This window comes from Ranitomeya imitator, chromosome 5 (assembly GCF_032444005.1).
Source record: "Ranitomeya imitator isolate aRanImi1 chromosome 5, aRanImi1.pri, whole genome shotgun sequence".
NCBI lineage: Eukaryota > Metazoa > Chordata > Amphibia > Anura > Dendrobatidae > Ranitomeya > Ranitomeya imitator.
In genome coordinates this window covers 382,051,111-382,063,819 of record NC_091286.1, presented here as the reverse complement: position 1 = coordinate 382,063,819, position 12,709 = coordinate 382,051,111, and the positions used below count along the sequence as shown (strand labels likewise).

The 12,709-nt window shown below is 40.3% G+C and overlaps 1 protein-coding gene across 1 annotated transcript in view; it reads right to left on the bottom strand.

Moving 5' to 3' along the window:
* Positions 1-12,709, bottom strand: part of BMP5 (bone morphogenetic protein 5) — a 574,966-nt gene that overhangs the window by 217,579 nt on the left and 344,678 nt on the right. The window lies entirely within an intron of this gene.

Sequence of the window (12,709 nt, the reverse complement as noted above, 5' to 3'; positions counted from 1 at the left end):
ACAACTTCTGTTTCTTAAATGTATACTTATATTCCCTATTCCCTGGAGCTCAGGTACAGCATGAAAAACTGTTTAGTGGAAAACCACATTGCCCATAGTAACCAATCACAGAGTGACATTCATCTATCCACAGCAGTTTAAGAAATTAAAAGTTTGCTCTGATTGGTTGCCAGGTTTAAAGTTAGATAAATGAAGTGCAATCAATCTATGTTTATGTTTGATGCTCTAAAATGAGGCCACAGTCAGAGGTTACAATGCTTAAGAACACTTATTTAATTATAATTTTTATAATCTGTGTAAGCAGACTGACAATTCATGCGATGAACTAGCATAGCACTCATACATGGGATAAAATAATTGTTAACCAGGTTTAAAATAATGTGTCTTAACTAGTGTTGAGCGATACCTTCCTATATCCAGAAGTATCAGTATCAGATTGGATCAACCAATATCTAAAAAATATTGGATATCGCCGATTCAGATACCCGATACCAATGCAAGTCAAAGGGACACAAATATCAGAATGTAAATAAGCCCTTTCTGTCCTTCTACATCCTGTTCTGGAGGGGGGAAGAAAGAGTGTGGGCGGTGCGTGGGCGGACACTGTGCGTGTCTGTGTGTGGGGGTGGGGTCTGTGCATGCCTGACGAGGGTCTGTGTGGGCCTGCTGGGGGTCTCTGTGGGCCTGCTGGGGGTCTGTGTGGGCCTGCCGGGGCTCTGTGCAGCGTGCCGGGGCTCTGTGCAGCGTGCGGGCCTCTGTGCCTCTGTGCGTGTGTGCCGGAGCTTTGTGTGGCATGCCATGGCTCTGTGCAGCGTGCGGGGTTCTGTGCAGCGTGCAGGCCTCTGTGTGGCGTGCCGGGGCTCTGTGCAGCATGCGGGGCTCTGGGCCTGTGTGCAGGCATCGTCCGATGGAACTACAAGTTCCATCGGACGATGCCTACTACAGTGACAGTGATTGACACATTAGCCAATGATGGGACAGTAGTAGTCCCATCATCCGGCTAATGTAATGCTACATACATACTACATATGTACATGCTACATACATGCTACATACATGCTACATACAGTACATTCATACATTACATACAGTACATACATATAGACATACAGTACATTAAACATAGATTTCATACTCACCATTACTTGTCACTTTGATCCCCAAAGCCAGTGTCATCTGTAAAAAAATATAAAAATAACAAACAACCAATATACTCCCTGTCCGCAGAAATCCACGAGTGTCCCACGATGATCTCCCGTGGGGAATGGCAGCATCAGCTGATGCGACCACTCTCTAGGGGCTCCAAGAACATAATGAAGGGAGGAAGGTATCCTTCCGCACTGTATTCGCCCGCCGCTGTAAAAAAGATAGTCCCTAGTCTCACTTTTGGCATTGCTGTATAAGAAATTTTCCCACGTAGCAATTGCCATAAAGTGAGACTTTGTCCTAAGGTTACCTCAGTGATGCACTGCAGGAGCCATTGTCTCCTTTCAGTGTGTCACTGAGGGTCTTATAGAGCAGGGGAGATTGTCGTGGGACACTCGTTATTAATTGGACTACAGCGTACAGGTAGTATATGGTTTATTATTTTATGTTTTTTGCAGGTGTTGAAGTATGGTAAGTATGGTTAAAGGAAGAATATTAAAATACTTTTTTCCTAATGTGTATGTGTTTTATTACCCCTTTATTACTATTGGATTAATAATGGATAGGTGTCTTATTGACGCCTCTCCGTTATTAACACGGCTTAATGTCACCTTACAATTGCAAGGTGACATTAACCCCTTATTACCCCATATCCCACCACTACACGGGAGTGGGGGACCCCACGGCATTTTTTGGGGGGTCCCCCTATTTTAATAGCCAGTGAAGGCTACGCAGACAGCTGCGGGCTGATATTCATAGCAGGCTACAAATATTGGTCCCCGGCCGTCGGCTTTCCCCCTCTGGCGCAGAAAATGCCATTTTTTTCCGTTTTTTTTTAAATCCATTGCTCATTAAGGCCTCTTTCACACTTGTGTCGGTACGGGTCCGTCGCTATGCGTCGGGCCAACGTACCGACGCACGTTGTGAAATTTGTGCACGACGTGGGCAGCGGATGTAGTTTTTCAACGCATCCGCTGCCCATTCTGAAGTCCTATTCTGAAGACCACTCACACAGGACAGGCTGCTGGTGCTGAGAGCATACATCGCTGGAGCTGGGTGAGTATTTCTCGGCAAGCGGGGGGGCGCACAGGGGATGGGAGGTGGGTGGTGACTCATAAACTTTATTTTTAAGGGAAAAAAATAAACCTTGATTTTTAATTCCTTATCTCCAGCGAACGCTGCTGGGGAGAAGGAATGAATGCCGGCTTCAACACCACACACAGCGGGGACAGCGCTTACTGTAGCGCCGTATCTCCTGTGGGCGGTACGTGCACATGGAGGAGAGTGCACACTGTTCTCCGTGTGCACGTGTGCGGCACGTATTGCGGTACGTGCTGCCGGAGAAAAGCGGACATGTCTCTTTGCACACGGACACACGGTCCGTGAAAACACAGAGACATGTGCATAGACCCATTCATTTGAGTGGGTCTATGTGTGTCAGTGTCTCTGGTATGTAAGAAAACTGTCAGTACACATACCGGAGACACTGACGTGTGAAAGAGGCCTTAGTCTGTGATAGTCTGTCAAACATAAAAAAACTACCTGCATATAAATTTGGTATCACTAATTGCATCGGCTCAAAGAATAAAGTCATCTATTCACTTACACCACATGAGGAACAGCGTAAAAAATAAATAGAATCAATTCTTGAATTCTTTGTTCATTCTGCCTCCAAAAAATCGAAGTAAGGCACTGCTCATATTTATCTTTTGCTTTACGTTGAGAGCTTACACCAGTTTTCTGTATAAATCTCTGAAATATGTAATTCAGATGGAATATCCACTATAATGAGGCAGATGAAGACACCGTGGACACTGTCTGGCCTATGATCCAGAGGTGTCCGTCTTTACAAGCATGCATAACAGCTAGGTGGTCATTTCTGAAAATAACAAAACCACTGAATACAGGCTTGACGGATTATAGTGATTTGATCCATTGGGAATTTCATCTGAATCACATAATTTGGAGATTCAGATTGATACCCCATATAAGTGCTCAGCGCAGCGCACGGGATGAATGTGATCCAAAATGTTATGTAAAATGTTCCCAATAAAAACTTCAACTCATGCCACAAAAAAAGCAAATCCCCACTCTGGACCATCATTTGTTAAAGGAAATATAGAGGGCTTCTCTGTTACTTGTAACACAAAGGCTCTGGAAAAGTGAAATGGAGTGAAAAGAAATTCAGAGAATTCTGCACTCCTAAATCTAATTGACCTACTCCCATCTGAGCCCCAATGTACCTAAACCACATTTAGCATCCACATGCTTGGCAATTCTGTAGCATTGAGAGCCCACCTAATTTACAAGTGCATGTTTCCCGAAGTACGATCTTGGCATAATGTACAGGGCACTCCAACGTACTAAGCATTACAACATATTGGTACTACAATGGCAGATTTGCAATTTTCGCTCAACAACATCCACTGTTGATACTCCTCTTATAGCACTTTGGGTCTCTGTATATGGAGTCCACAAACTATTATAGAAAAAACTTTGAAGTTTAATAGTGCTCTGTCTCTCCCGAGTCTCGCCGTGTGGCTTATCAAAACTGTACAGCTACATATGAGGTATTTCCTGGTTCAGCAGATACTGTGTGACTAATTTTCATGCCATTTTTACCAATTTTGGCAAGTGAAAATGTAAAAGCAGGGTTAGAACAAATTTTTTTTGGCAAAAATGTAATTTTTTTCACTGTCCGATGATATCAAATTCAATGACATACCCGTGGTGTCAATATGATCACTGCACTCTTAGATGAATTCATTGAAGCCATAACAGCAAAATCTGCACTATAAAATGGTGCTCTTTCCCTTCTGAGCTTTGCACTGTACCTGAAAAGTATTTTCTGATTAAACGTAAGGTATTGCACAATCAGGATAAAATGCACAACAAACTGTGAGGTCCACTATTTCCTGTTATCCTTTATAAAAATACAAAAATTGGGGGCTAAAGAACATTTGAGTTCTAAAAATATAATTATTCTTCCTTCACAGCCCATTGGTATAAAATTCTGTGAGGCACATGTGGTGTCAACATGTTCACTGCACCCCTAGATGAATTCAATGGGTGGTGTAGTTTGTAATATTGGGCCACTTTTCATTGCACCTCAGGAGTGCACTGTCAATGTGACATGGCACCCACAAACCATTCCAGCAACATCTAAACCAATATGGTGCTTCTGAGCTTTGCACTGTGCCTCAAAAGTATTTTTGACTACGTATGGGGTAATTGGTTTATTTGCATATCAAATTTTACCATTCAATTTATCCAAATATCTCTTAAATTAAAAACTTGGGGTCAAAGTAACATTTTAGTGGAAGATTGGTAATTTTCTATTGATTCATCCCAATGTTATACAATTCTGTAAATTGCCTGAGGCTTAAAAATGTTCAGTACACTCTTAGATAAGTTCCTCAAGAGGTCTAGTTTCCAAAATGTGGTAATTTGTGATGATGTCTGTTGTTTTGGCATGTCTGGGTCTCTTCAAATGTGACATGGCATCATCAATCTATTCCAGCCAAAACTGCGCTCCAGAATTCAGTTGGCGCATCTTCCCTTTCAAGCTGTGCCATGTACCCATAGAGTAGTTTTATGCCACATAAGTGGTATTGGTGTACTCAGGAGAAATTTAACAACAAATAGAATGTTCCATATTTTATTCTGTTACTCTTGTGAAAATGAAATATTTGGGTTTGAAGTAACATTTTTGTGGGAAAAATATAATTTTTCATGGCTCAACATTATAAAATTTTGTGAAGCCTCTTTGGGTTTAAGGTGCTCATCACACCTCTAGGTATGTTCCTTGAGGAGTGTAGTTTCTAAAATGGGGTTACTTGTGGGGGATTTCAACTGTTTAGGCACATCAGGGGCTCTCCAAACGTGACTTGGCGTCCGCTATTCCAATCAATTTTGCACTCCAAAAGTCAATTGGCATTCGTTCCCTTCTGAGCCCTGCCATGCCCCAAAACAGTAGTTTTCCACCACATATATGATACTGGTGTGCTCAGAAGAAATTGTATGGTCCACTTTCTCCTGCTACCCTTGTGGAAATGAAAACTTTCTGGCAAAAACATTTTTGAGGAAAAATGTATTTTTTTTCATTTTCAAGGTTCAATGTTATAAAATTCTGTAAAGCACATGTGGGTTCAAGGTGCTCATCACAGCCCCAAATAAATTCCTTGTGAGGTGTAGTTTCCAATTTTTGGTCACTTCTAGGGGTTTTACACTGTTTAAGCACATTAGGGATCTGCAAACACAACATGGAGTCTCCTATCTATTTCAGCCAATTTTGCACCCCAAAAGTCAAAAGGTGCTCCTTCCCTTCTGAGCCTAGTCATGGGGTATTGGCATACTCAGGAGAAATTGCACAACAAACTGCCTAATTAATTTTCTCTGGTTACCCTTGTGAAAATGCCAAATTTGGGGCTAAAGCAACAATTCTACCCGAAAAAATAAAATTTTATGTTTTTTTTCTTTCACATAGTGTTAATTCTTGTAAAGCACTTGAAGGGTTAATAAATTTCTTGAATGTGGCTTTGAGCACCTTGAGGATAATTTCCTTTCATATAGAACCCTCAAAGTCATTTCAAATGTGATGTTTTACTTTAAAAATTGGGTTTGTAAATTGTGTTGGAAAAATGAGAAATTGATGATAAACATTTAACCATTTTAACTATGTAGCAAAAAAATTATGCTTAAAAAATTATGCTGATGTAAATTAGACATGTGTTAAATGTTATTTATTAGCTACTTCTTCTGAAGATCTCTGTGCTTGTCATGACAATTCTCCTGTGAATGCCAGACTGTAGCTGGCATTAATAGCAGATTGTGATTTTCACCATACATAGCAGTACTGATGCACTGCTATGTAGAGTACAAGCAATTAGATAATCACATGTTCAAATCCTAAGAGGACTATTAATTACAGTAAAAAGTACAAATATGTTTTTAAAAATATAAAAAAATTAAAAAAATACAAAAATTCAAATCACCCCCATTTTGCCCCATTAAAAATAAAACAATAAAAAATGTGAAAGGCATATATTTGGCATTGCTGCATTTGTACAAGTTCAAACTATCAAAATATAAAATAAATTAGAAAATTAAATGCAATAAAGGTGACTAAAACATCAAATCTATCCTATGATAGTATAATCTTGCCTTGCGCAGGCGTCTACTATGGAGGACAGAGAATGAACTTCAATCCAATATTGCAGCCAGCATGCAGCCAGCGGGTAAGGAAAGGGTAAATCAAACACCAGAAAACCCCGCCGCTATGGCTGAAAATTGTTCCCTCCAAATTCAGGTGACAGAGTCCCTTTAAGCACACACAAATGCAGAATAAAGTATTTTACTGAAATAAAACACAACACAGTTTTGTCATCTTTATTATACTGGTAATCCATGTGATGCCCTCGATCTCCTGGAATAAAAGAAAAAATAATAAACCAACACAAATACTCCCTGGTCTGACTCAGTCCATTTAATAATGAGTGTCCCACGACGATGTACCCTATAGAGCTGTCACATCAGGAGATGTGACAGCTCTTTAGGCCTCCAGTGACACACTGAGGGGGACAATGGATCCTGAGGGTTTCACTGAGGGTTCAATGGCCTCTCACTTTATGGCACTGCTCCATGAGAATTTTCCCACACAGTGATGCCACAAGTGACAGTATGAACTCTGCATTCACAGTGGCGGAGGGATACAGTGTGGAAGGATACCTTCCATCATTGTATCCCGGAGCCCCTGGAGAGCGGTCACATCTGCCGATGTGACAGCTCTCCACGGGAGATTATTGTGGGACATTCATTATTAAATGGATTACATCAGATCAGGGAGTATACTGTTGGTTTATTATTTTTAATTTTTTTTACAGGTGATCGAGTGCTTCGGGAATTAGCTGTATGGTGAGTATATACTGTATGTCTATATGTGTGTACATTTTTTTTGTTTTTTACATTGAACACAGTAGCCGGATGATGGGACTACTACTATCCCATCAATCGGCTTCCTGTCACTGTAGCAGACAAAGCTGGATGGGACTATTAGTCCCATCGGACGATGCCTGCCTAAACACAGACACACATGCACAGCCCCGCACACACAAACATACAGCTCCGCAGACCCATGCACACACACAGCTGCACAAACACACAGATACACACAGCCCCTCAGACCCATGCAGACACATGCAGACACAGACAGACACACACAGACATCCGCACACAGACATGCACATCTTCTCCACACACACACAGTCTCCGCACACACACACACACAGCATCCACCCACATTCAGCCCAAACACTCTTCCCCCTCCCAATCTGCAGCACTTCTCACAGGCACATCCGCAGCAAAACTGCAATTTTTTTAAACCTGTGGTTTTGCTGTGGATTGGCCTGACACAATGGAAGTCAATGGGTATAGAAATGCTGCAGATCGGCAAAAAGAATTGACATGCTGCGAAAAAAAAACCTGCACATTTTTTTCCACAGCATGTGCATACCAAATGTCAATTTCACGTACACTTACATTGCTTGTGCACTACACTGTAGATTCTGTGCGTCCAAAAACACTTCCAATCCACATTAAAATCGGCAACATGTGCACATACAGTCATGGCCAAAAGTATTGACACCCCTGCAATTGTGTCAGATAATACTCAGTTTCTTCCTGAAAATGATTACAAACACAAATTCTTTGGTATTATTATCTTCATTTAATTTGTCTTAAATTAAAAAAACACAAAAGAGAATGAAGCAAAAAGCAAAACATTAATCATTTCACTCAAAACTCCAAAAATGGGCCAGACAAAAGTATTGGCACCCTCAGCCTAATACTTGGTTGCACAACCTTTAGCCAAAATAACTGCGACCAACTGCATCCGGTAACCATCAATGAGTTTCTTACAATGCTCTGCTGGAATTTTAGACAATTCTTCTTTGGCAAACTGCTCCAGGTCCCTGATATTTGAAGGGTGCCTTCTCCAAACTGCCATTTTTAGATGTCTCCACAGGTGTTCTATGGGATTCAGGTCTGGACTCATTGCTGGCCACTTTAGAAGTCTCCAGTGCTTTTTCTCAAACCATTTTCTAGTGCTTTTTGAAGTGTGTTTTGGGTCATTGTCCTCCTGGAAGACCCATGACCTCTGAGGGAGACCCAGCTTTCTCAAACTGGGCCCTACATTATGCTGCAGAATTTGTTGGTAGTCTTCAGACTTCATAATGTTATGCACACGGTCAAGCAGTCCAGTGCCAGAGGCAGCAAAGCAACCCCAAAACATCAGGGAACCTCCGCCATCTTTGACTGTAGGGACCGTGTTCTTTTCTTTGAATGCCTCTTTTTTTCTCATGTAAACTCTATGTTGATGCCCAAAAAGCTCCATTTTTGTCTCATCTGACCAGAGAACATTCTTCCAAAATGTTTTAGGCTTTTTCAGGTAAGTTTTGGCAAACTCCAGCCTGGCTTTTTTATGTCTCGGGGTAAGAAGTGGGGTCTTCCTGGGTCTCCTACCATACAGTCCCTTTTCATTCAGATGCCAATGGATAGTACCGGTTGACACTGTTGTACCCTCGGACTGCAGGGCAGCTTGAACTTGTTTAGATGTTAGTCGAGGTTCTTTATCCAACATCCGCACAATCTTGCGTTGAAATCTCTTGTCAATTTTTCTTTTCCATCCACATCTAGGGAGGTTAGCCACAGTGCCATGGGCTTTAAACTTCTTGATGACACTGCGCACGGTAGACACAGGAACATTCAGGTCTTTGGAGATGGACTTGTAGCCTTGAGATTGCTCATGCTTCCTCACAATTTGGTTTCTCAAGTCCTCAGACAGTTCTTCTTTCTTTTCCCCATGCTCAATGTGGTACACACAAGGACACAGGACAGAGGTTGAGTCAACTTTAATCCATGTCAACTGGCTGCAAGTGTGATTTAGTTATGGCCAACACCTGTTAGGTGCCACAGGTAAGTTACAGGTGCTGTTAATTACACAAATTAGAGAAGCATCACATGATTTTTCCAACAGTGCCAATACTTTTGTCCACCCCTTTTTATATTTGGTGTGGAATTATATCCAATTTGGCTTTAAGACAATTCTTTTTGTGTTTTTTTCATTTAAGACAAATTAAATGAAGATAACAATACCAAACAATTTGTGTTTGCAATCATTTTCAGGAAGAAACTGAGTATTATCTGACAGAATTGCAGGGGTGTCAGCACTTTTGGCCATGACTGTAGCCTACTAGAATTTAAAAAGAGACTATACTGCAAATTCAATGGAATGTACAGTAATTTATACAAAAATAAGAATTTCATACCCTGCCTACTGATTCTAAATATCATAGCACCAAATGATGAATGATATGATTTAGTGTAAAAATTGTATTACAAAGAGTAATATAACTTAAATGGAAATTTTATTGATACAAAAATAAGTGAAATTCCCAGATGAAGGAAAGCTGAAACTATTTTTTCATCGAAGGAGATAGAATTCAGGATATTACATGTTAGCTTAACCTTTGTGGTTTAAAAAATGTGCCTGCTAAAAAAAATACTAACCAGAATGTTGTTTGGAGTAAAAACTTTTTTATAACACCAAAAAGAACTTTCACATGAATTAAAATGTGGAAAAGGTTAGACTATAGTAAATTATGACAGCCCACTAAGCTTCATGCAATATTGAATGGTAAATCTAAAGGGAGATTATGGTCAGAAAATTATCTGTGTTTCATGCTTCTAAATGAGACATATATTTTTAAAGTTTGTGGTTGTTTTTTTTTCCATGTAATTTGTTTTAAAAAAGGCCTGATATTTTTTTTTATACTGATGTTTGCCGGATGCCAACACTTTTTGTTCTTTCCACATCACTTATTAGCGGTCTTTTTACTACCTTCTCAGGCATGATTGCAGTTAAAGGTATCACCTACGGTACATACTGTAAATAATACCTACATACTGGAATGACTTTTCATATAACATGCCTCCCTAAATGTATCTAAATCCTGGACAATAAGTTCTACATTTTTACAAGCTGATATGTATGGTGCAACTGTCTCTAATTTATGAGTAGATTACACATAATTTTGAAATGAAATGATCAAAATCTAATGCAAATACATTAATGTGTTTAGTTTAACAAATAAATTAATGTGTTTATTATACAGTGACTTGGGAAAGTTTTCACCACCTTGACTTGTGATCTATTTTGTTATATTACAACCTTGATTTAAATATTTTTGTAATTTGATTTGTGGGTGATTCATCAGCACTTATTAGTCTAAGTTAGTAAAGTGAAGTAAGAAAAATATAGGTATAAATTAAATTTATGTTGTCAAATAACTAAAAATTGTCATGTGCATATGTATTCACCGCATTTGCTATGAACCCCTAATTTCTGTGCAAGCAATTACCTACAAAAGTCAAATGCATAGTTATAGAAAGTCCACCTGTGTGGAGTCTGTCAGTATATACATAGTTTGTCAGTATATACACACATTTTCTGAAAGGCCACAGAGGCTGCAACACCATTAAGACTGGGATCACACTGCGTTATAGGCATCCGTTAGACGGACTACATTACACCGCGGCATAAACGTGGTGTAACGTAGTCAGTTAAGGCCGCCATTAATTCTTATGTTGGACTCATCGCTAGTGCACACCCACAATGTGCGTGTGCTAGGGATGTGCCGTCATTGAGTAACGGACTCTGAGACGCGGGCTGCAGCGTTTCCGGGTCCGTCACTGCTAGCACAGATAAAGCTAGCAGATGCTCTATCTGCGCTAGTGATGTAACAAGTCGGCACATGCGTCAACAGCAGCCCGCTAACGTATATGTTGAATGGGTTGCTGTTAACGCAGTGTGAACCCGGCCTAAGCAAGAGGCCCTACTACCGAAACAACACCATGAAGACTAAGGAGATCTCCAAACAACTCAGAGACAAAGTTATTGAGAAGTACAAGTCAGGGTTGGATTCTAAAAATATCTCAATCTCTGCTAATCTCCTAGAGCACCATCAAGTCATCAAAGAACATGGCACCACAACAAACCTGCCAAGAGAGGGCCACCCACCAAAACTCTCATCCCGGGCAAGAGGGACATTAATTAGAGAGGCAACAAAGAGACCAAAGTTAACCTTGAAGGAGCAGCAGTGTTCCCAAGCAGAGACTGGAGTATCTGTCTTTATGACCACAATAAGCTGTACACTCCATAGATGTGACATCTATAGAAGAGCAGGCAGAAAAAAGCCTTTATTAAATGTAAAAATTATAAACCTCACTTGAGTTTGCAGAAAGACCTGTGGAATACTAGCCAAATGTATGGATGAAGGTGCTGTGATCAGATGAGACAAATATTTCATGGTAGACGGCTGCGCTGACTTTGGTCTTGATAAAACACTGTGGACCTAAACCAGCAGATGACATGGCTCCCCAAACCATCACTGATTGTGGATACTTCACACAAGACCTTGGAAATCAAGGTCCCAGAGTCTGGAGGAAGAGTGAAGAGGCCACAATCCAAGCTGCTTGAGGTCTAGTGTGAAGTTTCCACAATCAGTGATGGTTTGGGGAGCCATGTCATCTGCTGGTGTAGGTCCACTGTGTTTTATCAAGACCAAAGTCAGCACAGCCGTCTACCAGGAAATTTTAGAGCACTTCATACTTCCTTCTGCCAACAAGCTTTTTGGAGATGTGAATTTCATTCTCCAGCAGTACTTGGCACCTGTCCACACTGCCAAAAGTACCAATTCCTGGTTTAAAAACAACAGCTTCATTGTGTTTGATTGGCCAGCAAACTCGTCTGACCTTAACCCCCTAGAGAATTTATGGGATATTGTCAAGAGGAAGATGAGAGACACCATAACCAACAACGCAGACGAGTTGAAGGCTGCTATCAAAGCAACCTAGTCTTCCAATACACATCAGCAGTGCCACAGGCTGATTGCCTCCATGCCATGCCACATTGATGCAGTAATTGATGCAAAAGGAGCCCCTACCAAGTATTGAGTGCATTTACTGAACATACATTTCAGTAGGCCAATATTTCTGATTTTAAAATCATTTTTTTAAGCTGGTGTTATAAAGTATTCTAATTTACTGAGATAGTGACTTTTGGGTTTTCATTGGCTGTAAGCCATATTCATCAACATTAACAGAAATAAACACTTGAAATAGATTACCCGGTAATAACTTTATATAATATACATTTTCACTTTTCATACTGAAGAACTGAAATAATTAGCTTTTTGATCATATTCTAATTTTGTGAGATGCACCTGTAAGTAATATATAATAAATAAATAAATAAATAAAAAATTGCTATTCTCATGACAGTGATTCCACTTTGGTGGTGTCAGTACCTCATTTTTAAAATGTGAAAACTCCAGGCTGGGTGTCCATCTGCTGTATTGGGCATAGTAGAAGATCTGTCGGTCCCTATTGTTTCTACTGTGTTGAAATTGATGCCACTTTGGTATTCTCTGCCAATAATTTTTGAAAATGTGAACACTCCTGGTTGGGTGTCCATATGCTGGATTGGATGTAGTGTAAGACCTGTTGG